Source organism: Engystomops pustulosus, chromosome 1, assembly GCF_040894005.1.
Source record: "Engystomops pustulosus chromosome 1, aEngPut4.maternal, whole genome shotgun sequence".
Classification (NCBI taxonomy): domain Eukaryota; kingdom Metazoa; phylum Chordata; class Amphibia; order Anura; family Leptodactylidae; genus Engystomops; species Engystomops pustulosus.
This window is the reverse complement of record NC_092411.1, coordinates 192,706,462-192,725,394: the sequence shown is the minus strand read 5'-3', so window position 1 is coordinate 192,725,394 and position 18,933 is coordinate 192,706,462. Positions and strand designations below refer to the sequence as shown.

At 34.8% G+C, this 18,933-nt stretch overlaps 12 non-coding genes across 12 annotated transcripts; all 12 read right to left on the bottom strand.

Moving 5' to 3' along the window:
* Positions 1-895: 895 nt before the first annotated feature.
* Positions 896-968, bottom strand: TRNAK-UUU (transfer RNA lysine (anticodon UUU)). The gene has a single exon. It is a non-coding gene; the product is annotated as a tRNA-Lys (tRNA).
* A 3,912-nt stretch (positions 969-4,880) lies between these two features.
* Positions 4,881-4,953, bottom strand: TRNAK-UUU (transfer RNA lysine (anticodon UUU)). The gene has a single exon. It is a non-coding gene; the product is annotated as a tRNA-Lys (tRNA).
* Positions 4,954-6,930: 1,977 nt separating this feature from the next.
* On the bottom strand, positions 6,931-7,003 carry TRNAK-UUU (transfer RNA lysine (anticodon UUU)). Its single transcript has one exon. It is a non-coding gene; the product is annotated as a tRNA-Lys (tRNA).
* Positions 7,004-9,494: 2,491 nt separating this feature from the next.
* Positions 9,495-9,567, bottom strand: TRNAK-UUU (transfer RNA lysine (anticodon UUU)). The gene has a single exon. It is a non-coding gene; the product is annotated as a tRNA-Lys (tRNA).
* A 1,469-nt stretch (positions 9,568-11,036) lies between these two features.
* On the bottom strand, positions 11,037-11,109 carry TRNAK-UUU (transfer RNA lysine (anticodon UUU)). Its single transcript has one exon. It is a non-coding gene; the product is annotated as a tRNA-Lys (tRNA).
* Positions 11,110-11,550: 441 nt separating this feature from the next.
* Positions 11,551-11,623, bottom strand: TRNAK-UUU (transfer RNA lysine (anticodon UUU)). Its single transcript has one exon. It is a non-coding gene; the product is annotated as a tRNA-Lys (tRNA).
* A 441-nt stretch (positions 11,624-12,064) lies between these two features.
* On the bottom strand, positions 12,065-12,137 carry TRNAK-UUU (transfer RNA lysine (anticodon UUU)). Its single transcript has one exon. It is a non-coding gene; the product is annotated as a tRNA-Lys (tRNA).
* A 441-nt stretch (positions 12,138-12,578) lies between these two features.
* On the bottom strand, positions 12,579-12,651 carry TRNAK-UUU (transfer RNA lysine (anticodon UUU)). The gene has a single exon. It is a non-coding gene; the product is annotated as a tRNA-Lys (tRNA).
* A 2,490-nt stretch (positions 12,652-15,141) lies between these two features.
* Positions 15,142-15,214, bottom strand: TRNAK-UUU (transfer RNA lysine (anticodon UUU)). The gene has a single exon. It is a non-coding gene; the product is annotated as a tRNA-Lys (tRNA).
* Positions 15,215-15,655: 441 nt separating this feature from the next.
* Positions 15,656-15,728, bottom strand: TRNAK-UUU (transfer RNA lysine (anticodon UUU)). The gene has a single exon. It is a non-coding gene; the product is annotated as a tRNA-Lys (tRNA).
* Positions 15,729-16,169: 441 nt separating this feature from the next.
* TRNAK-UUU (transfer RNA lysine (anticodon UUU)) lies at positions 16,170-16,242 on the bottom strand. Its single transcript has one exon. It is a non-coding gene; the product is annotated as a tRNA-Lys (tRNA).
* A 441-nt stretch (positions 16,243-16,683) lies between these two features.
* TRNAK-UUU (transfer RNA lysine (anticodon UUU)) lies at positions 16,684-16,756 on the bottom strand. The gene has a single exon. It is a non-coding gene; the product is annotated as a tRNA-Lys (tRNA).
* Positions 16,757-18,933: the final 2,177 nt, after the last annotated feature.

Sequence of the window (18,933 nt, the reverse complement as noted above, 5' to 3'; positions counted from 1 at the left end):
GGTCCTCATAGTCCATTAACGGCAAAATGAAAAGTTCTTGATTTCATAAATACTTTGGAGTATTACTGTTGAAGTTGTTAGAGATCTTCATGCAAATGGACATAATCACTCAATCAAGAAATATATGCTAAACTTCCACACTGTAAATATGGTTTTAAAGAAACATCAAAGATATAAATGTATCTATTCTCAGTGAGTTTACAATGTCCCTAGATCTTTAACATACAGTAGCCAAACTTTCCAAAGGACGTAAATAGAATTTGATGGCATCAAGGTACATATTTGAAAATATAATGTCATACTTAAAGCTGTCTACTGCTTCCTTTATTAACATGTCAATTTAAGAGGAAACTAAGAAACTTTTTCTTGTAAAAGGACTGCCGCCTGAACAGGGACATGAACCCTGGACCCTCAGATTAAAAGTCTGATGCTCTACCGACTGAGCTATCCAGGCTCTGAAAAAGCTCTCACTGAGATAGAAAAAAATACTGAGGTTAAATGAAGGAGAATATAAGGTCCTCATAGTCCATTAACGGCAAAATGAAAAGTTCTTGATTTCATAAATACTTTGGATTATTACTGTTGAAGATGTTAGAGATCTTCATGCAAATGGACATAATCACTCAATCAAGAAATATATGCTAAACTTCCACACTGTAAATATGGTTTTAAAGAAACATCAAAGATATAAATGTATCTATTCTCAGTGAGTTTACAATGTCCCTAGATCTTTAACATACAGTAGCCAAACTTTCCAAAGGACGTAAATAGAATTTGATGGCATCAAGGTACATATTTGAAAGTATAATGTCATACTTAAAGCTGTCTACTGCTTCCTTTATTGACATGTCAATTTAAGAGGAAACTAAGAAACTGTTTCTTGTAAAAGGACTGCCGCCTGAACAGGGACTTGAACCCTGGACCCTCAGATTAAAAGTCTGATGCTCTACCGACTGAGCTATCCAGGCTCTGAAAAAGCTCTCACTGAGATAGAAAAAAATACTGAGGTTAACCCCTAGGCGCACCAGGACGTTATAGTACGTCCCGGTGGCTAGATACTTAGCGCACCAGGACGCACTATAACGTCCTGCTTCTGGCACCGGCTCACGAACGGAGCCGGTACCAGAAGCAGCGGCTGTCAGCTGTCTAGTACAGCTGACAGCCTGCGCTAACACCCGCGATCGGAGCCGGCTCCGATCGCGGGTGTTAACCCCTTACACGCCACGGTCAAGCATGACCGCGGCGTGTAAGGGTCTTCCCCCTATGGATCGGATCCCCCGTGCCGCTTACCGGGGGATCCGATCCTCTCCTGGGCAGCTCCGAGGACTGGCATGTGCCCCGGAGCTGCCCGGTTTCCATGGCAGCCAGAACCCTTCCGGGTCTGACTGCAAACTGTCTGAGCATGCGCAAGCATGCTTAGACAGTTTACACTGCTCTACAATAAAATAGTATTGTAGAGCAGTGTATTGAACTTAAACCAGTGATCAGAGTATCACTGGTTTAAGTTCAAGTATGTAGAAGTAAAATTATGCAAAAACACTTAACACTACACATTATAATAAATAAAAAATAAATACATAAAAATATAAGCCCCTAAAATGTCACTTTCCCATAAAAACACTTAATAAAGTATAAAAAACATAAAAACACAAAAAACCCCCGCATGTTTGGTATTGCCACGTCCGTAACAATCTGCATAATAAAACAGAATCATTACTGGACCCGCACGGTAAACGCCGGAGGAAAAAAACGCAAAAAACGTTCCGAAAAAAAGATAATTTTTAATTAATACCCTATAAAAAATGCTCTAAAAAGTGATTTAAAAAATTTTATGCACTCTAAAATAAGCCCACTAAAAAGAACAACTGTTCTCGCAAAAAATAAGCCCCTAACCAGATTTGTCAGCCAAAAAATAAAAAAGTTATGCATATGAATAGATGGTGATACTAAAATGAATAAGATTTTCTCCAAATTAGTTTTTATTCAGTACAATTGAATAAAATACACAAAACCCCCACATATTTGGTATCCCTGCGTCCGTAACAATCTGCATAATAAAACAGAATCGTTATTAGATCCGCAAAGTGAACCCCGTAAAAAACAACCTCAAAAAACTCTCTCTGAAAAAAAGATGATTTTTTATTAATGCCCTTTAAAAATGCTCTAAAAAGTGATTTAAAAAAGTTACGCAATCTAAAATAAGACCACTAAAAAGAACAATCCTTCTCGCAAAAAATAAGCCCTTAAACAGATTTGTGAGGTGAAAAATAAAAAAGTTATGCATATGAAAGACGGTGATGCTAAAATTAACAACAATTTTGCCAAATTACTTTTTATTCAGTAAAAATGGGAAAAAATAAAAAATATATATAAATGAAGTATTTTTGTAATCGTGGCGACCCATAGAATAAAAATAATATACTATTTTTATGGTATGGTTAACGGCCAAAAAAAAAACACATAAAAATGTTCCTAAAAATTGACGATTTTCATTTCCTCCACCAACAAAGCTTTAATTAAATCTCACCAATTAGCTATAGATGCCCCAAAATTATGTACCAGAAAAGTGCATCTCATGTGGCAAAAGAAATAAGCCCCTATAGGTCCTCAATAAAAAAAGAAAAAAATTATAGCCTGTACAATGTGACATAGCAAATCGGATCTGGATGGCGCCTCCTTCCCTTCTATGCCCGGCCGTGCGCCCATACAGCAGGTTACCACCACATATAGGGTATCGGTGTACTCGGGAGAAATTGGGTATCAAACTTTGTGGAGCCTTTTTTAATTTAATCCATTGTAAATGTTTAATTTTCCACCCAAAATGAGTGTATTGTGAAAAAATATTACAATTTTCAGACTGCACCTCCGTTTTGTTTTAACCCCTATAAAACACCTAAAGGGTTAACAAACTTCTTAAAAGTGGTTTTTCATACGTTGAGGGGTGTAGTTTCCACAATGGGGTAATTTATGAGTCTAGCTATTATTTAGGCCTCTCAGTGTCAATTAGAAGTTGAGCAGGTCCATCTAAATACAGGTTTTGGTGATTTTACAAAAAATGTGAAAAATGATACCTAAATTCTGAGCCTCAGAACATTCTAGTAAAATATGTGGAATCTTAAAAAACCATGCCAACATAAAGCAGACATTTGGGAAATGTAAGTTATGAATTTATTTGGGTGCTATGACTATCTGCATCAAAAGTAGAGAATTTAGAACGTTGAAAATATAGAATTTTTCCAATTTTTTGCCAAATTTTGTTTTTTTTCATAACTAAACGCAAAAGACTTCATCCAAATTTTTAAACTAATTTGAAGTACAATGTGTCACGAGAAAACAATCTCAAAATCCCCTGGATTTCTCATAGCGTTCCCACGCTATAACCACTTATAGTGACACAGGGCAGATTTGAAAAATGGGTCCGCGTCCTTTAGGCCAAAAGATGCTGTGTCCCGTAGGGGTTAAATGAAGGAGAATATAAGGTCCTTATAGTCCATTAACGGCAAAATGAAAAGTTCTTGATTTCATAAATACTTTGGAGTATTACTGTTAAAGTTGTTAGAGATCTTCATGCAAATGGACATAATCACTCAATCAAGAAATATATGCTAAACTTCCACACTGTAAATATAGTTTTAAAGAAACATCAAAGATATAAATGTATCTATTCTCAGTGAGTTTACAATGTCCCTAGATCTTTAACATACAGTAGCCAAACTTTCCAAAGGACGTAAATGGAATTTGATGGCATCAAGGTACATATTTGAAAGTATAATGTCATACTTAAAGCTGTCTACTGCTTCCTTTATTGACATGTCAATTTAAGAGGAAACTAAGAAACTGTTTCTTGTAAAAGGACTGCCGCCTGAACAGGGACTTGAACCCTCAGATTAAAAGTCTGATGCTCTACCGACTGAGCTATCCAGGCTCTGAAAAAGCTCTCACTGAGATACATAAAAATACTGAGGTTAAATGAAGGAGAATATAAGGTCCTCATAGTCCATTAACGGCAAAATGAAAAGTTCTTGATTTCATAAATACTTTGGAGTATTACTGTTGGAGTTGTTAGAGATCTTCATGCAAATGGACATAATCACTCAATCAAGAAATATATGCTAAACTTCCACACTGTAAATATGGTTTTAAAGAAACATCAAAGATATAAATGTATCTATTCTCAGTGAGTTTACAATGTCCCTAGATCTTTAACATACAGTAGCCAAACTTTCCAAAGGACGTAAATGGAATTTGATGGCATCAAGGTACATATTTGAAAGTATAATGTCATACTTAAAGCTGTCTACTGCTTCCTTTATTGACATGTCAATTTAAGAGGAAACTAAGAAACTGTTTCTTGTAAAAGGACTGCCGCCTGAACAGGGACTTGAACCCTGGACCCTCAGATTAAAAGTCTGATGCTCTACCGACTGGACTATCCAGGCTCTGAAAAAGTTCTCATTGAGATAGAAAAAAATACTGAGGTTAAATGAAGGAGAATATAAGGTCCTCATAGTCCATTAACGGCAAAATGAAAAGTTCTTGATTTCATAAATACTTTGGAGTATTACTGTTGACGTTGTTAGAGATCTTCATGCAAATAGACATAATCACTCAATCAAGAAATATATGCTAAACTTCCACACTGTAAATATGGTTTTAAAGAAACATCAAAGATATAAATGTATCTATTCTCAGTGAGTTTACATTGTCCCTAGATCTTTAACATACAGTAGCCAAACTTTCCAAAGGACGTAAATGGAATTTGATGGCATCAAGGTACATATTTGAAAGTATAATGTCATACTTAAAGCTGTCTACTGCTTCCTTTATTGACATGTCAATTTAAGAGGAAACTAAGAAACTGTTTCTTGTAAAAGGACTGCCGCCTGAACAGGGACTTGAACCCTGGACCCTCAGATTAAAAGTCTGATGCTCTACCGACTGAGCTATCCAGGCTCTGAAAAAACTCTCACTGAGATAGAAAAAAATACTGAGGTTAAATGAAGGAGAATATAAGGTCCTCATAATCCATTAACGGCAAAATGAAAAGTTCTTGATTTCATAAATACTTTGGAGTATTACTGTTGAAGTTGTTGGAGATCTTCATGCAAATGGACATAATCACTCAATCAAGAAATATATGCTAAACTTCCACACTGTAAATATGGTTTTAAAGAAACATCATAGATATAAATGTATCTATTCTCAGTGAGTTTACAATGTTCCTAGATCTTTAACATACAGTAGCCAAACTTTCCAAAGGACGTAAATAGAATTTGATGGCATCAAGGTACATATTTGAAAGTATAATGTCATACTTAAAGCTGTCTACTGCTTCCTTTATTAACATGTCAATTTAAGAGGAAACTAAGAAACTGTTTCTTGTAAAAGGTCTGCTGCCTGAACAGGGACTTGAACCCTGGACCCTCAGATTAAAAGTCTGATGCTCTACCGACTGTGCTATCCAGGCTCTGAAAAAGCTCTCACTGAGATAGAAAAAAATACTGAGGTTAAATGAAGGAGAATATAAGGTCCTCATAGTCCATTAACGTGAAAAGTTCTTGATTTCATAAATACTTTGGAGTATTACTGTTGAAGTTGTTAGAGATCTTCATGCAAATGGACATAATCACTCAATCAAGAAATATATGCTAAACTTCCACACTGTAAATATGGTTTTAAAGAAACATCAAAGATATAAATGTATCTATTCTCAGTGAGTTTACAATGTCCCTAGATCTTTAACATACAGTAGCCAAACTTTCCAAAGGACGTAAATAGAATTTGATGGCATCAAGGTACATATTTAAAAGTATAATGTCATACTTAAAGCTGTCTACTGCTTCCTTTATTTACATGTCAATTTAAGAGGAAACTAAGAAACTGTTTCTTGTAAAAGGACTGCCGCCTAAACAGGGACTTGAACCCTGGACCCTCAGATTAAAAGTCTGATGCTCTACCGACTGAGCTATCCAGGCTCTGAAAAAGCTCTCACTGAGATACATAAAAATACTGAGGTTAAATGAAGGAGAATATAAGGTCCTCATAGTCCATTAACGGCAAAATGAAAAGTTCTTGATTTCATAAATACTTTGGAGTATTACTGTTGGAGTTGTTAGAGATCTTCATGCAAATGGACATAATCACTCAATCAAGAAATATATGCTAAACTTCCACACTGTAAATATGGTTTTAAAGAAACATCAAAGATATAAATGTATCTATTCTCAGTGAGTTTACAATGTCCCTAGATCTTTAACATACAGTAGCCAAACTTTCCAAAGGACGTAAATGGAATTTGATGGCATCAAGGTACATATTTGAAAGTATAATGTCATACTTAAAGCTGTCTACTGCTTCCTTTATTGACATGTCAATTTAAGAGGAAACTAAGAAACTGTTTCTTGTAAAAGGACTGCCGCCTGAACAGGGACTTGAACCCTGGACCCTCAGATTAAAAGTCTGATGCTCTACCGACTGGACTATCCAGGCTCTGAAAAAGTTCTCATTGAGATAGAAAAAAATACTGAGGTTAAATGAAGGAGAATATAAGGTCCTCATAGTCCATTAACGGCAAAATGAAAAGTTCTTGATTTCATAAATACTTTGGAGTATTACTGTTGACGTTGTTAGAGATCTTCATGCAAATAGACATAATCACTCAATCAAGAAATATATGCTAAACTTCCACACTGTAAATATGGTTTTAAAGAAACATCAAAGATATAAATGTATCTATTCTCAGTGAGTTTACATTGTCCCTAGATCTTTAACATACAGTAGCCAAACTTTCCAAAGGACGTAAATGGAATTTGATGGCATCAAGGTACATATTTGAAAGTATAATGTCATACTTAAAGCTGTCTACTGCTTCCTTTATTGACATGTCAATTTAAGAGGAAACTAAGAAACTGTTTCTTGTAAAAGGACTGCCGCCTGAACAGGGACTTGAACCCTGGACCCTCAGATTAAAAGTCTGATGCTCTACCGACTGAGCTATCCAGGCTCTGAAAAAACTCTCACTGAGATAGAAAAAAATACTGAGGTTAAATGAAGGAGAATATAAGGTCCTCATAATCCATTAACGGCAAAATGAAAAGTTCTTGATTTCATAAATACTTTGGAGTATTACTGTTGAAGTTGTTGGAGATCTTCATGCAAATGGACATAATCACTCAATCAAGAAATATATGCTAAACTTCCACACTGTAAATATGGTTTTAAAGAAACATCATAGATATAAATGTATCTATTCTCAGTGAGTTTACAATGTTCCTAGATCTTTAACATACAGTAGCCAAACTTTCCAAAGGACGTAAATAGAATTTGATGGCATCAAGGTACATATTTGAAAGTATAATGTCATACTTAAAGCTGTCTACTGCTTCCTTTATTAACATGTCAATTTAAGAGGAAACTAAGAAACTGTTTCTTGTAAAAGGTCTGCTGCCTGAACAGGGATTTGAACCCTGGACCCTCAGATTAAAAGTCTGATGCTCTACCGACTGTGCTATCCAGGCTCTGAAAAAGCTCTCACTGAGATAGAAAAAAATACTGAGGTTAAATGAAGGAGAATATAAGGTCCTCATAGTCCATTAACGTGAAAAGTTCTTGATTTCATAAATACTTTGGAGTATTACTGTTGAAGTTGTTAGAGATCTTCATGCAAATGGACATAATCACTCAATCAAGAAATATATGCTAAACTTCCACACTGTAAATATGGTTTTAAAGAAACATCAAAGATATAAATGTATCTATTCTCAGTGAGTTTACAATGTCCCTAGATCTTTAACATACAGTAGCCAAACTTTCCAAAGGACGTAAATAGAATTTGATGGCATCAAGGTACATATTTAAAAGTATAATGTCATACTTAAAGCTGTCTACTGCTTCCTTTATTTACATGTCAATTTAAGAGGAAACTAAGAAACTGTTTCTTGTAAAAGGACTGCCGCCTAAACAGGGACTTGAACCCTGGACCCTCAGATTAAAAGTCTGATGCTCTACCGACTGAGCTATCCAGGCTCTGAAAAAGCTCTCACTGAGATAGAAAAAAATACTGAGGTTAAATGAAGGAGAATATAAGGTCCTCATAGTCCATTAACGGCAAAATGAAAAGTTCTTGATTTCATAAATACTTTGGAGTATTACTGTTGAAGTTGTTAGAGATCTTCATGCAAATGGACATAATCACTCAATCAAGAAATATATGCTAAACTTCCACACTGTAAATATGGTTTTAAAGAAACATCAAAGATATAAATGTATCTATTCTCAGTGAGTTTACAATGTCCCTAGATCTTTAACATACAGTAGCCAAACTTTCCAAAGGACGTAAATAGAATTTGATGGCATCAAGGTACATATTTGAAAATATAATGTCATACTTAAAGCTGTCTACTGCTTCCTTTATTAACATGTCAATTTAAGAGGAAACTAAGAAACTTTTTCTTGTAAAAGGACTGCTGCCTGAACAGGGACATGAACCCTGGACCCTCAGATTAAAAGTCTGATGCTCTACCGACTGAGCTATCCAGGCTCTGAAAAAGCTCTCACTGAGATAGAAAAAAATACTGAGGTTAAATGAAGGAGAATATAAGGTCCTCATAGTCCATTAACGGCAAAATGAAAAGTTCTTGATTTCATAAATACTTTGGAGTATTACTGTTGAAGTTGTTAGAGATCTTCATGCAAATGGACATAATCACTCAATCAAGAAATATATGCTAAACTTCCACACTGTAAATATGGTTTTAAAGAAACATCAAAGATATAAATGTATCTATTCTCAGTGAGTTTACAATGTCCCTAGATCTTTAACATACAGTAGCCAAACTTTCCAAAGGACGTAAATAGAATTTGATGGCATCAAGGTACATATTTGAAAATATAATGTCATACTTAAAGCTGTCTACTGCTTCCTTTATTAACATAACAATTTAAGAGGAAACTAAGAAACTTTTTCTTGTAAAAGGACTGCTGCCTGAACAGGGACATGAACCCTGGACCCTCAGATTAAAAGTCTGATGCTCTACCGACTGAGCTATCCAGGCTCTAAAAAAGCTCTCACTGAGATAGAAAAAAATACTGAGGTTAAATGAAGGAGAATATAAGGTCCTCATAGTCCATTAACGGCAAAATGAAAAGTTCTTGATTTCATAAATACTTTGGAGTATTACTGTTGAAGTTGTTAGAGATCTTCATGCAAAAGGACATAATCACTCAATCAAGAAATATATGCTAAACTTCCACACTGTAAATATGGTTTTAAAGTAACATCAAAGATATAAATGTATCTATTCTCAGTGAGTTTACAATGTCCCTAGATCTTTAACATACAGTAGCCAAACTTTCCAAAGGACGTAAATAGAATTTGATGGCATCAAGGTACATATTTGAAAGTATAATATCATACTTAAAGCTGTCTACTGCTTCCTTTATTGACATGTCAATTTAAGAGGAAACTAAGAAAATGTTTCTTGTAAAAGGACTGCCGCCTGAACAGGGACTTGAACCCTGGACCCTCAGATTAAAAGTCTGATGCTCTACCGACTGAGCTATCCAGGCTCTGAAAAAGCTCTCACTGAGATAGAAAAAAATACTGAGGTTAAATGAAGGAGAATATAAGGTCCTCATAGTCCATTAACGGCAAAATGAAAAGTTCTTGATTTCATAAATACTTTGGAGTATTACTGTGGAAGTTGTTAGAGATCTTCATGCAAATGGACATAATCACTCAATCAAGAAATATATGCTAAACTTCCACACTGTAAATATGGTTTTAAAGAAACATCAAAGATATAAATGTATCTATTCTCAGTGAGTTTACAATGTCCCTAGATCTTTAACATACAGTAGCCAAACTTTCCAAAGGACGTAAATAGAATTTGATGGCATCAAGGTACATATTTGAAAGTATAATGTCATACTTAAAGCTGTCTACTGCTTCCTTTATTGACATGTCAATTTAAGAGGAAACTAAGAAAATGTTTCTTGTAAAAGGACTGCCGCCTGAACAGGGACTTGAACCCTGGACCCTCAGATTAAAAGTCTGATGCTCTACCGACCGAGCTATCCAGGCTCTGAAAAAGCTCTCACTGAGATAAAAAAAAATACTGAGGTTAAATGAAGGAGAATATAAGGTCCTCATAGTCCATTAACAGCAAAATGAAAAGTTCTTGATTTCATAAATACTTTGGAGTATTACTGTTGAAGTTGTTAGAGATCTTCATGCAAATGGACATAATCACTCAATCAAGAAATATATGCTAAACTTCCACACTGTAAATATGGTTTTAAAGAAACATCAAAGATATAAATGTATCTATTCTCAATGAGTTTACAATGTCCCTAGATCTTTAACATACAGTAGCCAAACTTTCCAAAGGACGTAAATAGAATTTGATGGCATCAAGGTACATATTTGAAAGTATAATGTCATACTTAAAGCTGTCTACTGCTTCCTTTATTGACATGTCAATTTAAGAGGAAACTAAGAAACTGTTTCTTGTAAAAGGACTGCTGCCTGAACAGGGACTTAAACCCTGGACCCTCAGATTAAAAGTCTGATGCTCTACCGACTGAGCTATCCAGGCTCTGAAAAAGCTGTCACTGAGATAGAAAAAAATACTGAGGTTAAATGAAGGAGAATATAAGGTCCTCATAGTCCATTAACGGCAAAATGAAAAGTTCTTGATTTCATAAATACTTTGGAGTATTACTTTTGAAGTTGTTAGAGATCTTCATGCAAATGGACATAATCACTCAATCAAGAAATATATGCTAAACTTCCACACTGTAAATATGGTTTTAAAGAAACATCAAAGATATAAATGTATCTATTCTCAATGAGTTTACAATGTCCCTAGATCTTTAACATACAGTAGCCAAACTTTCCAAAGGACGTAAATAGAATTTGATGGCATCAAGTTACATATTTGAAAGTATAATGTCATACTTAAAGCTGTCTACTGCTTCCTTTATTGACATGTCAATTTAAGAGGAAACTAAGAAACTGTTTCTTGTAAAAGGACTGCTGCCTGAACAGGGACTTGAACCCTGGACCCTCAGATTAAAAGTCTGATGCTCTACCGACTGAGCTATCCAGGCTCTGAAAAAGCTGTCACTGAGATAGAAAAAAATACTGAGGTTAAATGAAGGAGAATATAAGGTCCTCATAGTCCATTAACGGCAAAATGAAAAGTTCTTGATTTCATAAATACTTTGGAGTATTACTTTTGAAGTTGTTAGAGATCTTCATGCAAATGGACATAATCACTCAATCAAGAAATATATGCTAAACTTCCACACTGTAAATATGGTTTTAAAGAAACATCAAAGATATAAATGTATCTATTCTCAGTGAGTTTACAATGTCCCTAGATCTTTAACATACAGTAGCCAAACTTTCCAAAGGACGTAAATAGAATTTGATGGCATCAAGGTACATATTTGAAAGTATAATGTCATACTTAAAGCTGTCTACTGCTTCCTTTATTGACATGTCAATTAAAGAGGAAACTAAGAAACTGTTTCTTGTAAAAGGACTGCCGCCTGAACAGGGACTTGAACCCTGGACCCTCAGATTAAAAGTCTGATGCTCTACCGACTGAGCTATCCAGGCTCTGAAAAAGCTCTCACTGAGATAGAAAAAAATACTGATGTTAAATAAAGGAGAATATAAGGTCCTCATAGTCCATTAACGGCAAAATGAAAAGTTCTTGATTTCATAAATACTTTGGATTATTACTGTTGAAGATGTTAGAGATCTTCATGCAAATGGACATAATCACTCAATCAAGAAATATATGCTAAACTTCCACACTGTAAATATGGTTTTAAAGAAACATCAAAGATATAAATGTATCTATTTTCAATGAGTTTACAATGTCCCTAGATCTTTAACATACAGTAGCCAAACTTTCCAAAGGACGTAAATAGAATTTGATGGCATCAAGGTACATATTTGAAAGTATAATGTCATACTTAAAGCTGTCTACTGCTTCCTTTATTGACATGTCAATTTAAGAGGAAACTAAGAAACTGTTTCTTGTAAAAGGACTGCCGCCTGAACAGGGACTTGAACCCTGGACCCTCAGATTAAAAGTCTGATGCTCTACCGACTGAGCTATCCAGGCTCTGAAAAATCTCTCACTGAGATAGAAAAAAATACTGAGGTTAAATGAAGGAGAATATAAGGTCCTCATAGTCCATTAACGGCAAAATGAAAAGTTCTTGATTTCATAAATACTTTGGAGTATTACTGTTGAAGTTGTTAGAGATCTTCATGCAAATGGACATAATCACTCAATCAAGAAATATATGCTAAACTTCCACACTGTAAATATGGTTTTAAAGAAACATCAAAGATATAAATGTATCTATTCTCAGTGAGTTTACAATGTCCCTAGATCTTTAACATACAGTAGCCAAACTTTCCAAAGGACGTAAATAGAATTTGATGGCATCAAGGTACATATTTAAAAGTATAATGTCATTCTTAAAGCTGTCTACTGCTTCCTTTATTGACATGTCAATTTAAGAGGAAACTAAGAAACTGTTTCTTGTAAAAGGACTGCCGCCTGAACAGGGACTTGAACCCTGGACCCTCAGATTAAAAGTCTGATGCTCTACCGACTGAGCTATCCAGGCTCTGAAAAAGCTCTCACTGAGATAGAAAAAAATACTGAGGTTAAATGAAGGAGAATATAAGGTCCTCATAGTCCATTAACGGCAAAATGAAAAGTTCTTGATTTCATAAATACTTTGGAGTATTACTTTTGAAGTTGTTAGAGATCTTCATGCAAATGGACATAATCACTCAATCAAGAAATATATGCTAAACTTCCACACTGTAAATATGGTTTTAAAGAAACATCAAAGATATAAATGTATCTATTCTCAGTGAGTTTACAATGTCCCTAGATCTTTAACATACAGTAGCCAAACTTTCCAAAGGACGTAAATAGAATTTGATGGCATCAAGGTACATATTTGAAAGTATAATGTCATACTTAAAGCTGTCTACTGCTTCCTTTATTGACATGTCAATTTAAGAGGAAACTAAGAAACTGTTTCTTGTAAAAGGACTGCCGCCTGAACAGGGACTTGAACCCTGGACCCTCAGATTAAAAGTCTGATGCTCTACCGACTAAGCTATCCAGGCTCTGAAAAAGCTCTCACTGAGATAGAAAAAAATACTGAGGTTAAATGAAGGAGAATATAAGGTCCTCATAGTCCATTAACGGCAAAATGAAAAGTTCTTGATTTCATAAATACTTTGGATTATTACTGTTGAAGATGTTAGAGATCTTCATGCAAATGGACATAATCACTCAATCAAGAAATATATGCTAAACTTCCACACTGTAAATATGGTTTTAAAGAAACATCAAAGATATAAATGTATCTATTCTCAGTGAGTTTACAATGTCCCTAGATCTTTAACATACAGTAGCCAAACTTTCCAAAGGACGTAAATAGAATTTGATGGCATCAAGGTACATATTTGAAAGTATAATGTCATACTTAAAGCTGTCTACTGCTTCCTTTATTGACATGTCAATTTAAGAGGAAACTAAGAAACTGTTTCTTGTAAAAGGACTGCCGCCTGAACAGGGACTTGAACCCTGGAACCTCAGATTAAAAGTCTGATGCTCTACCGACTGAGCTATCCAGGCTCTGAAAAAGCTCTCACTGAGATAGAAAAAAATACTGAGGTTAAATGAAGGAGAATATAAGGTCCTCATAGTCCATTAACGGCAAAATGAAAAGTTCTTGATTTCATAAATACTTTGGAGTATTACTGTTGAAGTTGTTAGAGATCTTCATGCAAATGGACATAATCACTCAATCAAGAAATATATGCTAAACTTCCACACTGTAAATATAGTTTTAAAGAAACATCAAAGATATAAATGTATCTATTCTCAGTGAGTTTACAATGTCCCTAGATCTTTAACATACAGTAGCCAAACTTTCCAAAGGACGTAAATGGAATTTGATGGCATCAAGGTACATATTTGAAAGTATAATGTCATACTTAAAGCTGTCTACTGCTTCCTTTATTGACATGTCAATTTAAGAGGAAACTAAGAAACTGTTTCTTGTAAAAGGACTGCCACCTGAACAGGGACTTGAATCCTCAGATTAAAAGTCTGATGCTCTACCGACTGAGCTATCCAGGCTCTGAAAAAGCTCTCACTGAGATACATAAAAATACTGAGGTTAAATAAAGGAGAATATAAGGTCCTCATAGTCCATTAACGGCAAAATGAAAAGTTCTTGATTTCATAAATACTTTGGAGTATTACTGTTGGAGTTGTTAGAGATCTTCATGCAAATGGACATAATCACTCAATCAAGAAATATATGCTAAACTTCCACACTGTAAATATGGTTTTAAAGAAACATCAAAGATATAAATGTATCTATTCTCAGTGAGTTTACAATGTCCCTAGATCTTTAACATACAGTAGCCAAACTTTCCAAAGGACGTAAATAGAATTTGATGGCATCAAGGTACATATTTGAAAGTATAATGTCATACTTAAAGCTGTCTACTGCTTCCTTTATTGACATGTCAATTTAAGAGGAAACTAAGAAACTGTTTCTTGTAAAAGGACTGCTGCCTGAACAGGGACTTGAACCCTGGACCCTCAGATTAAAAGTCTGATACTCTACCGACTGAGCTATCCAGGCTCTGAAAAAGCTGTCACTGAGATAGAAAAAAATACTGAGGTTAAATGAAGGAGAATATAAGGTCCTCATAGTCCATTAACGGCAAAATGAAAAGTTCTTGATTTCATAAATACTTTGGAGTATTACTTTTGAAGTTGTTAGAGATCTTCATGCAAATGGACATAATCACTCAATCAAGAAATATATGCTAAACTTCCACACTGTAAATATGGTTTTAAAGAAACATCAAAGATATAAATGTATCTATTCTCAGTGAGTTTACAATGTCCCTAGATCTTTAACATACAGTAGCCAAACTTTCCAAAGGACGTAAATAGAATTTGATGGCATCAAGGTACATATTTGAAAGTATAATGTCATACTTAAAGCTGTCTACTGCTTCCTTTATTGACATGTCAATTAAAGAGGAAACTAAGAAACTGTTTCTTGTAAAAGGACTGCCGCCTGAACAGGGACTTGAACCCTGGACCCTCAGATTAAAAGTCTGATGCTCTACCGACTGAGCTATCCAGGCTCTGAAAAAGCTCTCACTGAGATAGAAAAAAATACTGATGTTAAATAAAGGAGAATATAAGGTCCTCATAGTCCATTAACGGCAAAATGAAAAGTTCTTGATTTCATAAATACTTTGGATTATTACTGTTGAAGATGTTAGAGATCTTCATGCAAATGGACATAATCACTCAATCAAGAAATATATGCTAAACTTCCACACTGTAAATATGGTTTTAAAGAAACATCAAAGATATAAATGTATCTATTTTCAATGAGTTTACAATGTCCCTAGATCTTTAACATACAGTAGCCAAACTTTCCAAAGGACGTAAATAGAATTTGATGGCATCAAGGTACATATTTGAAAGTATAATGTCATACTTAAAGCTGTCTACTGCTTCCTTTATTGACATGTCAATTTAAGAGGAAACTAAGAAACTGTTTCTTGTAAAAGGACTGCCGCCTGAACAGGGACTCGAACCCTGGACCCTCAGATTAAAAGTCTGATGCTCTACCGACTGAGCTATCCAGGCTCTGAAAAATCTCTCACTGAGATAGAAAAAAATACTGAGGTTAAATGAAGGAGAATATAAGGTCCTCATAGTCCATTAACGGCAAAATGAAAAGTTCTTGATTTCATAAATACTTTGGAGTATTACTGTTGAAGTTGTTAGAGATCTTCATGCAAATGGACATAATCACTCAATCAAGAAATATATGCTAAACTTCCACACTGTAAATATGGTTTTAAAGAAACATCAAAGATATAAACGTATCTATTCTCAGTGAGTTTACAATGTCCCTAGATCTTTAACATACAGTAGCCAAACTTTCCAAAGGACGTAAATAGAATTTGATGGCATCAAGGTACATATTTGAAAGTATAATGTCATACTTAAAGCTGTCTACTGCTTCCTTTATTGACATGTCAATTTAAGAGGAAACTAAGAAACTGTTTCTTGTAAAAGGACTGCCGCCTGAACAGGGACTTGAACCCTGGACCCTCAGATTAAAAGTCTGATGCTCTACCGACTGAGCTATCCAGGCTCTGAAAAAGCTCTCACTGAGATAGAAAAAAATACTGAGGTTAAATGAAGGAGAATATAAGGTCCTCATAGTCCATTAACGGCAAAATGAAAAGTTCTTGATTTCATAAATACTTTGGAGTATTACTTTTGAAGTTGTTAGAGATCTTCATGCAAATGGACATAATCACTCAATCAAGAAATATATGCTAAACTTCCACACTGTAAATATGGTTTTAAAGAAACATCAAAGATATAAATGTATCTATTCTCAGTGAGTTTACAATGTCCCTAGATCTTTAACATACAGTAGCCAAACTTTCCAAAGGACGTAAATAGAATTTGATGGCATCAAGGTACATATTTGAAAGTATAATGTCATACTTAAAGCTGTCTACTGCTTCCTTTATTGACATGTCAATTTAAGAGGAAACTAAGAAACTGTTTCTTGTAAAAGGACTGCCGCCTGAACAGGGACTTGAACCCTGGACCCTCAGATTAAAAGTCTGATGCTCTACCGACTGAGCTATCCAGGCTCTGAAAAAGCTCTCACTGAGATAGAAAAAAATACTGAGGTTAAATGAAGGAGAATATAAGGTCCTCATAGTCCATTAACGGCAAAATGAAAAGTTCTTGATTTCATAAATACTTTGGAGTATTACTTTTGAAGTTGTTAGAGATCTTCATGCAAATGGACATAATCACTCAATCAAGAAATATATGCTAAACTTCCACACTGTAAATATGGTTTTAAAGAAACATCAAAGATATAAATGTATCTATTCTCAGTGAGTTTACATTGTCCCTAGATCTTTAACATACAGTAGCCAAACTTTCCAAAGGACGTAAATGGAATTTGATGGCATCAAGGTACATATTTGAAAGTATAATGTCATACTTAAAGCTGTCTACTGCTTCCTTTATTGACATGTCAATTTAAGAGGAAATTAAGAAACTGTTTCTTGTAAAAGGACTGCCGCCTGAACAGGGACTTGAACCCTGGACCCTCAGATTAAAAGTCTGATGCTCTACCGACTGAGCTATCCATGCTCTGTAAAAGCTCTCACTGAGATAGAAAAAAATACTGAGGTTAAATGAAGGAGAATATAAGGTCCTCATAGTCCATTAACGGCAAAATGAAAAGTTCTTGATTTCATAAATACTTTGGAGTATTACTGTTGGAGTTGTTAGAGATCTTCATGCAAATGGACATAATCACTCAATCAAGAAATATATGCTAAACTTCCACACTGTAAATATGGTTTTAAAGAAACATCAAAGATATAAATGTATCTATTCTCAGTGAGTTTACAATGTCCCTAGATCTTTAACATACAGTAGCCAAACTTTCCAAAGGACGTAAATAGAATTTGCTGGCATCAAGGTACATATTTGAAAGTATAATGTCATACTTAACCCCTTAAGGACGCAGCCATTTTGCAGGTTAAGGCTCAGCCCGATTTTTTGGATTCTGACCTGCGTCGCTTTATATGGTTCTAACTTTTGAACACTGTTACTTATCAAAACGATTCTGAGATTGTTTTTTCCCCACATGTTGTACTTCATTTTAGTGGTAAATTTTGGCTGATAAGTTTTGCGTTTATTTACAAAAAAAAAGAAAATATGATAAATTTTTTGAAAAATTTGCCATTTTCGAAATTCAAAATCATTGCGTTTCCAGGCAGATAGATTTACCACCTAAATAAGTTGCTGAATAACATTTCCCATTTGTCTACTTTACATTTTCATAATTTTTGATATGTCTGGATAATTTATTTTGATGTCACGCGGCTTACAAAAAGAATATCGCTTTTCCGGATTTTCAGAATTGACTATTTTGGGGATAAATACAGTTTGGAATGAAATTTTACATATTTAGCATCAAAACCCCCTATATAACCAACCCATTTTCAAATCTGCACCCCTCAAGCTATCAGAAACCGCTTTTACGAAGATTGTTTACCCCTTGAGATCTTCATAGTAATTGAATCAAAATGGAGGAGAAATTTAGAATGGTCAAATTGTTCCCTTATACGTTCATTTAGCACTAAAATTACACATTTCCAAAATATAAAAAGAGAAAACCCACCATACAATTTGTTCTGCAATTTCTCCTGAGTACAAAGACCCCCCACATGTGGCCGTTACTTGTTTTATGGGCGCACAGCGAGACGCAGAAGGGAAGGAGCGCCCTGCAGCTGCCAGGATTTTAGTTTCCTCATTGGCCCCTTTTGAAGGCTATAAAATTTTCGCTTTTGCGTTATTGGGGCCATGTGATGCCATTTTTTTTGCGGGATGAGATGCTTTTTCCATTGTTACCATTTTGGGGTTGGTATCACCTATTGTTGAAAATTTAGGAACTTTTTTTGAGGGCAGGAGTAGAAAAGCATCAATTCTGTACTGGATTTTTTACTCTTTTTTTTTTGGTGTTCACCGTATAGACTAATAATCATGTTATCTTTATTCTATGGGTTGATACGATTACGGGGATACCAGACTTGAATATATTTTCTTACGTTTTACTAAATTTGTCAAACAAAACCCTAATGTGGGGAAAAATCTATCATTTATGTATTGCCGTCTTCCAAGTGGCATAACATTGTTACTTTTTTGGCTACGGAGCTGGTTGATGGCTTGTTTTTTGCGGGACATGTTGTACTTTGCACCAGTATCATGTCGGAGTACACATGGTTTTTTGATCGCATTTTATAGC